This window comes from Wyeomyia smithii, chromosome 2 (assembly GCF_029784165.1).
Source record: "Wyeomyia smithii strain HCP4-BCI-WySm-NY-G18 chromosome 2, ASM2978416v1, whole genome shotgun sequence".
NCBI lineage: Eukaryota > Metazoa > Arthropoda > Insecta > Diptera > Culicidae > Wyeomyia > Wyeomyia smithii.
In genome coordinates, this window is record NC_073695.1 from 217,470,637 (window position 1) to 217,477,692 (window position 7,056).

At 37.7% G+C, this 7,056-nt stretch overlaps 1 protein-coding gene across 9 annotated transcripts in view; it reads left to right on the top strand.

Annotated features, from left to right (window-relative positions):
- Nucleotides 1–7,056, top strand: part of LOC129725242 (protein O-mannosyl-transferase TMTC1-like) — a 577,063-nt gene that overhangs the window by 291,028 nt on the left and 278,979 nt on the right. The gene's annotated exons all lie outside the window — the stretch shown is intronic.

A 7,056-nucleotide genomic window follows, 5' to 3' on the forward strand; every position in this document is an offset into this window, starting at 1 on the left:
TAGGAAGAAAATTTTTCATACAAATAATATCGATCACCCTTTACTATTGCCCCCCTTTCACAGCGCGGCTAGATCATTCATACACTTTTATCTAACACAAATTTTTACTAAGTCTAAGTCACACCTTCTGTTTGTTCATTTTTCGCATCCTCATAAAAATTACATTCATTGCCATTCATTTTGCTTAACCTAATATTATCGTGTTTGTATACTCCGTACTGCTCTTGTTAAATGTTCTTGTTTACTACAGAGTGTCGATCGCAGGATTCTACACTCGAAAACCTCGGGGACTTACCGATTGGCCTCCTTTCACTTTCACGATTTTGTCCGGAGAGCGTCCCCGGGGATATCAGCTTTCTGTAAAGCGTAAAAATCGTGCAGTTCAGTAGGCTGCGGAACTTGAGATGGTTACGCAACTCGTAATAAGCTGTCATTAGCACCGCAGAAATCTGTCTCTTCAACTCGCCGCTCCCCATAACCGCGCTCAACTGAATCGTATGCCGCTTTGAAATCTACTAACAAGTGATCAGTCTGTAAGCTGGGTTCTTGAAATTTTTCGGGGATCAGTCTCTAGGTTAACATAAGTTGGTACGTTTTAGATCATCGCGCTAGAAAACCGCAGTGGTATTCTCTAACAAAGGCCTCCTGCAACGGCCTCGTCTAAGGAACAGAGATTTTGCCTCGATAGTTGCTACTGTGAAGCCTATAGATAGATAGATACAGTCGAGTCTATAGTAAAGTCTATAGTCTCGATAGTCGATAGTCTTAGTTTCCTCAGAACACACGCTCAAGCAGGCTTGTAAATGATCACGGTAAAACGATTATTCACTGCGATAATCATCTTTATCTGACGTTGGCAAGGGATTAAATAGGGTAAGAAACGGCTTAATCAGTAGCGCCTATTTCAATCAGTCGAAGAAAACAGGGCTCAAACTCCTGCATTCTGATCAATATCGACAATTTCAATAATGGAAACGAAAACTTTGATTGTCTAGCTGTCTTACGAATATGAGAAATACCGTTAATCACAAAGAAATCTGTGAACAAACATCATTCGAAACAAATCAACCTATATTGCAGCCATTCAGGAAGTGGCCTTCGGGTGCTGAAAAAAAAAACGCCTGCAAAACAGATGGAAACTGCTTAAAATAGGTTCGGGGTGATTGTAATAGTGTCTCTCGATTGGTAACTTTAAATAATGATTGTTAAAGTTTGCTAACTTAGTTTTACAATCTGAAAACAAGTTCTGACAGTGAAAACGATAGAGAACAGATTGATATACTACTGTTTGAATTTTACCCAACACATTTCGAGTATTTCGTCTGAATACACAGGTGGTTCCTAAAGCTGCTTAGAATATGTTCCCTACCCTACATTCTTGAACTAACATGTAAACGTATTTTGCCATTTTTTCTAGAAATTAGAATAACGTACGTTGTGTGCGGAGAGTTTTGAGATTATCTGTATACACAAGATTCAAGATAAATTTGCAATAATATTTCTCAACAGAAAAATAGGATTGAGTAGACAGCAATAAAATGGAATAATCTTGCCGAACGCTTGACAGTGTTCCTCTCTTAGATGCGCGATTGTCAATTGACCATCTGTTCTTTGTGCGAGAACCGATGATCGTTTTACATTCGCGAGCAAAAGCCTATTACGTTGCACACTAACTAGGTGAACCAAATGAATGTGTTGATCGATCACTAGCCTGCCCAACGATAATCTAATGAATTCCGGAGTGATTTGCGTTTAGGGCGCAACTGGCAAAAGATAAACATTGGGGAATATCAGTTTGAAAATTTGCAAGTACATTTTCAAATCGTAATTTCAAATTGAGTGACTAACATTACCATCAATACCAAAAATCGATGTAAAATAAACCTGTCTTGTAGTTTCCTAACAATACCACATTGAATTTGTGCATTTATGGCTAAAATCTACACTTTTCTTCTAACCCTTTTCAAATGAGCCATAAAGCATTCTGACAACGAGATGCGCCCACCTCTATTTCGCCTTGTTTTTTTATCAGTTGCGCCTCTTTAAATGCGCCTTTTTGTTTTTTTTTTTAAACAATATTGTTCCGTCCTTTACTGTCGCCTGTTTTTTAAATATTTCGCAAATAAGCCCGTTGCTTCAAAATATTGTAAAGGGGCTAGTTACTAAGTATCTTTTGTTTTGGGCAAACTGTTTTGTAGCCCTTCACTAAATACTTGATTTGAATAATTTTATCGATTACTACAAAAGAAAGGATTCTTGTCATGAATTTTGTAAGTCTTTTCGAAACCAATGGCGTAATAAAATGATTTGTTTACATTTTGTTAGTTGCGCCCTAATCGCGAATTACTTCGAAATTGCTCAATACATCCCAACTTTGAAAAAATCGGCAGGTAAACCGTCCTTCCCAGCGACTTTGTGGTTCTTCAGCCTTCTACAAGCTATTTTCATCTCGCCCAAAGTTAGCTAATCCACAACTTGCCTTGGTGCTACATTCCGATTCGAAGTTTGACCTTCTGTTTTTTATACACAGACTTCGCAGCCAACTGTTTAGTGTACATGACAATTGCGCGGCTAGCGCTGCGATCCTACTGACACTAAAGGTCTCTTCCGACCCGAGACTCAAACCTACGTCGACTGGCTTGTCAGGACATCATCGTACCTCGAGACCATCTGGGACACTTCTAGATACTCAGAATCAAACCACCTACTTCGCATGGTTCCCTGCCTATAACCTTTCGCGCTGTTCCACCGTCCGCGTGGATTCCAGTTCACGTTCACGTCCACTTCGAATAGTTTATCGATCCGTCTATCCGAGGGTACTCTGTAGTAACTCCTCCGCTGATAATCTCTAGATGTTCTAGATGGTCGATCTTGGAGCAGGCCTCCCCAATAGAGTGTCATCAGGTGTGCTTCAGAATGTTCAGACGGGCAAAATTGGTATCACAAATTGCTATTCCTCTGATCGCGGCGAAGTTCACTAACCCTAAGCCATTGTAGTTGATGGTCGGGTGAAGGTCTACCCTTACTAACACGCTGAGAATCCTGACTAAGAATTCCCAGGATGCCTTTAACTCGGTGACGGAATCGTGATAGGAATCGCAAACACGATCCGGAGGATTCCCACTCAGGATTCTTATTCAAGAATCCTAGAGCCATACACAGGGCATTCCTGAGGATTCTTTTTTCAGGAATCCTTTTCAAGGACGTTCACGAATCCAATGTGAGGAATCCTAGAGAAATTATGCGAATCGTATGTGTTCGTCCGGGTACCCTACCATTAACGGGAAGAAGAAAAAAACCGTAAACTGTGGTGACTTTGATCACCGGGGTGACTTTGATCACTGTACCTCTTTTTCGAAAATGTGGTAAAAAAGCGCTCGTAGTGCTTGGGACTTGTCGTAATCTTCACTGAATGCGTGGATATATGTTCGCATTGCTACTACTCATGCATTTCCTGCTATTTAAAGAGTTTTTTTCATGCAAAAATATTAATTGGGAATAAAATGTATTTCTGGCGATTTTTGTTGCATACAAACAATCGGTTCAAGCAGATTCAAAACAACAAGTTGCAATGCGTGAAGTTTTTTTTATTTTGTTCCCAGATTAGTTCTTAAGATGAACGAATATTATAACAAAATATTTTATTGTTATTTTTGCAAGTTTTTCCTCGAAGGCAATGTTGAGTCTCAATATTCTCCACAGCGTATTACATATTTCTTCTTAACAAAAACCCAAGACGTGAATTAACATGCTAATTTGGACAATTTCATAAATCATATTCCTCGTGGACTAGTTTTTGATGATTTTAGACCACCTTCTCTCTCAGTGGATAACAATTCATATATATTCTAAAAATTTTGTATGAATCTCGTACATTCGCCATTCTAAACTGTTCACGTAGAATGTGAATGGCCCCCAAATTGCTTTCCATATTTATAAACTCGTTTAAGCCGTTCAAGGCTGTTTAATTTAGGGAAAGTAGCAAAGTGTTACACCATATTTATCAAAACAATGAAGTGATCAAAGTCTCCACGGAATGATGATTGGTGTAAAATTTTTAGAGCATATTAAAAAACAGCAAAAATGTTGCTAAACTTTTGAAGTAATGACTGAATTTTTTTTAATGCATGACAGTACTTATTTTAAAAATAACGAATAATATTGTTTTCAGTATATTCTGAAGTATATTCTGAAAATTCATTTATTCATTTCCAAATCAACATTCATCTCACAATGATGATCTAAAATTCGCTGATAAAATGCGTTGATTGGCATATTGAAATCAAATAACTCGTAAAAATCATTAAAGTGTTGGCGTATAACACAAATTGGATCATGGAAACCGTAAAGTCGACTGCGCGGTTTCAAAAAAAGGGTTCTGTAACGCAATAGTTTTTATGGAGCGTAGCAATTAAGCTGAATCAAAATACCAGGGCAGTCGGTGTGGCTAACAAATAATAATTCGCAGTTATGACGGCCTATGCGATTTGTCATTGAAGTTTCAATAATTAAATACCAAGAAGTAAACAGAAGTTGTCGTGCAGGATGAGTTCTGCGGATGTTTTTTTTCTGCACCGTTTCCATTCTGTGTGACCAATTTGTATGACCCATTGCGAGGAAATGACTCCGTACTCCAGAATAGGGTTTGCAATCCCGGGAACGATTTCCCGGGAAATACCTTTTCCCGGGATTCCCGGATCCCGGGATTCCCGAGTCCCTTGAAAAATTCCACAAAGTTTACTTTAGTTTTCTCTGCAAAAGTGCAATAAAACTAAATACTCTTTCAAATCACGAAACTGACATCACCAAACTGTATAACAGCACTAAAGTGGGCATTACACGAAACAAATATTTGCTTGAAATGACTGTCAATATTTGTTCGCCTTGTAATATTGAGTTAATTGCTCCAATTTTATGTCATTAATAGCTGCTGTTTATTTTCAAAAACCGAAAAATCAGGCCATTATGTACTTTCTCTTATGTCATTCTTTGCTAGTTGATGAGCGAATTATCAAGTTGATGAAAAAATATACCTGTAAATTGATGAACAATTTTGAAACTCATAGAAAACCAGGAAATGGCGAAATAACGTTCCAGTTAATTAATCCAAATTCTTACACGGAATCTTACTCTCTAATCAATGGTGAGAGCAACTTCAAATGAGTTTGGATGTGTTAAGAGGCTTTGCTAACGTTCAAGCAAACAGAGTTTTGAGCAAATATTTGTAACGGTCACCAATCTTGAATATAAATTATAGTTGCTAGTTAGCCTCAGCTATAATGCTATATTCATGGTTTTTAAAGGTCAGTTGGCAATTCAAGATAAATCCAACGTCTTTTGTACAATGTACATAGAAAAAATGGTGATTTGCTATTTAAATTCGATTCACAAATGCTTTTTTTTAAAGAAATTGCGGCATGGATTTATGTATACTTAGCGTGAAGCAGTGTGTTCCACATCAATTCACAACCGTGTGCAGGTAATCCTGAAGCTCTTCACAGTCACCCAAACACTTCATTTTTAAAATTGATTCGTATCTTCAGTATGAAACAATCAACATTCTGATGGCAGCAGTATAGCAGCAACGTTGATGAATATGGTGAAGAGTAGCGGACCCCGGTTACTACCTTGAGGAACTTCTGATGTATTGGAAAAGCGGTTCGAAACGGCAATTCCCACTTTAACACCAACTCTATGGTCAGTCGAATATGACTTAAGCCAGCGTTCGGATTCCGATGTCACACCAAGCCTATGCATTTTATACAGCAGTATCCCATGGTCCACTCCATCGAACGCAGTCCTTAGGTCGTGGTAAATAGCACAGTGAGAGACGAAATGCATTGTATATGTGGATATTGATTTTTTTTTGCTCGCGGTCAAAATAATGTTTTTTGGGTAGCTTGAAGCGACAACTCGATTTCATTAACCAGCGGTTCTAGCGCCGTTAATGTAGATGTACACGATTGGTAGTAGTTTGCAGCAGTTTTTCGTAAAACCCAAACAAAAAAACCGCTGTCGAAGACGTTCAATACCCTAGTTAAATATTGAAAAAAAAAAAACAGGATGAAGCATTGCCCTTTGAGCACCAAGAGGGCGATCATGATGATTATATTGACCAATATAATATTGAATCGTAACAAATATCTATAGCAGGTAAAAATTTATGCAACAAGCAAAAGAAAATATCCTATTTATCTGATTTAGGAATAAGTGAAGCTAATTCAATCGATTTGCACTTCTCTTTCCTGCTGGAGTAATGCTGCAAATAATCATTTCATTCTAGCAGAGTTGAATGATTGAAAAGAATTTAATACCTATTCAATCCCGGAAAGCGTGAAGAATGCACAAGCTTCAGGATTGGCATTAATGATTATAATCGTACTTCGCCAGATACAGGGAAGTGAATTCTCCTCATAACTTCCAATTTTTTGAAGGAAATAAATTTTGACGCATTTTCTTCTATATTATAAGACGAAATGTAGTTTATGTCAGAACTCCCTCATATTTGTTATTTTAACGACTGGTAGTAATTATGCGGATGTTTTTTGTTTTTGCTTTCTCAGTCTTTTTTGAAAAAGAAGTACACGGCAATCTAGATTAATTTCCCGACGTTTCGCCCGTTTTGGTGGTCTTTTTCAAGAAAAACTGTATTGATATTGAATGTTAGTAACAATAGTACAAAATTTAACATAGTCACTTACTTAGTTGTGTCGTATTTGTCTGACTGACTGAGAAAGTCAAAATAAAAAACATCCGCTCCCTCATAGTATATGATAAGCATTTATATCCCACTCTGTCTTAAATTGGATGTTGATTTTTTTACAGTAGTTGATAAAATTTACGACCAAAGAAATGTTCCTCATTCTCAACGTTTTTTGCCAAGCAGGTGGAAGCAAAGCATACCTCTGTCTTTTCTCGTGCGATTGTCACTTTCACCTTAATCGCAAACGTATATCTACGTATATCATTGAGTAATTGGGCAGTGGATTGCCCTTGGCTTTGAAACCACTGTTTCCAGCAAAGAATAAGGAATCCGCCACCCGCCACACATCAGCT